This window comes from Mastomys coucha, unplaced genomic scaffold (genome assembly GCF_008632895.1).
Source record: "Mastomys coucha isolate ucsf_1 unplaced genomic scaffold, UCSF_Mcou_1 pScaffold1, whole genome shotgun sequence".
NCBI classification, from domain to species: domain Eukaryota; kingdom Metazoa; phylum Chordata; class Mammalia; order Rodentia; family Muridae; genus Mastomys; species Mastomys coucha.
The window spans coordinates 64,426,421-64,427,319 of NW_022196891.1; the positions used below are offsets into that span (position 1 = coordinate 64,426,421).

Genomic DNA, 899 nt, shown 5'->3' on the forward strand with positions numbered 1-899 from the left:
TTGATGACCTACTTGAGTCTCTGGCTGAAGTGGTCTTCAATGCCTCTGTTTGGAACATAAAGAACAGTGAGATTGAACCAGGGGCGATCCCATTCTTGCAGAAAGCCACTCAACCTCTAATTTTCTCAAACTGAAAGAGGCCTAAGGAGTCCTCCGATTGCCCAAGTACCTCAGAGAGCAGATGCAAGAGCCCACTGAAGGTGCAAGACAAAAATGGAGTCAGTGCCCTGGCAATGGGTGAAGAGACTCCTTATTTGGTGCTGTTGTTCTTATGTCAGTCAGGGGCAGAGCAGTTGGTAGGCTTTTGGTCATCCTAGCTTGATGCCTGGATTAGTGACCAAAGCTGTTTTATGCCTAGGATACTTAGAAATCCAATCAATCCAATCCAGGCAGCACAGCAAGGGAGGAGGAAGATAGACAGAGACCTCCGTTCCACCACGCCACTCGATGCAGGTAGAAAAAGATGCCCACAGACCTACTCTCTGCCCACAGTATGGGATGGGGCAGGTCACAGACACATAAAGCCCCTCCTACCACCACACAATACAGCATGAGAAGAGGAAGACAGACCTTTACGCCTTTAAGCCTCTGTGCCAATCACAGACCTGCCCTCTGGCACGCAGCACTGATGGGCTGTAGACATCTGCTTGCTGCCACACCACACAGCAGAGACTGACGATGTCACCCAGAGGGCTGCGAGCCTCATGGCCAGCCTGCAGCGGGAACCACCGTAAAGCGTGACTCTGGGGTAGACAGACTCGAGAGAAAGAGAAGTGGAGCAGCTGGAGCACTGTGAAGAGAGATGGAACTGGAGACTTGAGAAGGAGAGGAGTACCCTGTTGTGAGTGACCAGCCCTGCCATCTGGGGCCATGGTGAGGTTCCCACCCAAGCTGCCACA

General features: G+C 52.2%; 1 non-coding gene across 1 annotated transcript; it reads left to right on the forward strand.

The window, feature by feature from the left end:
• The first annotated feature begins 223 nt into the window (after positions 1–223).
• On the forward strand, positions 224–367 carry LOC116072152. Its single transcript, XR_004111329.1, has one exon. It is a non-coding gene; the product is annotated as a small nucleolar RNA SNORA48 (small nucleolar RNA).
• Positions 368–899: the final 532 nt, after the last annotated feature.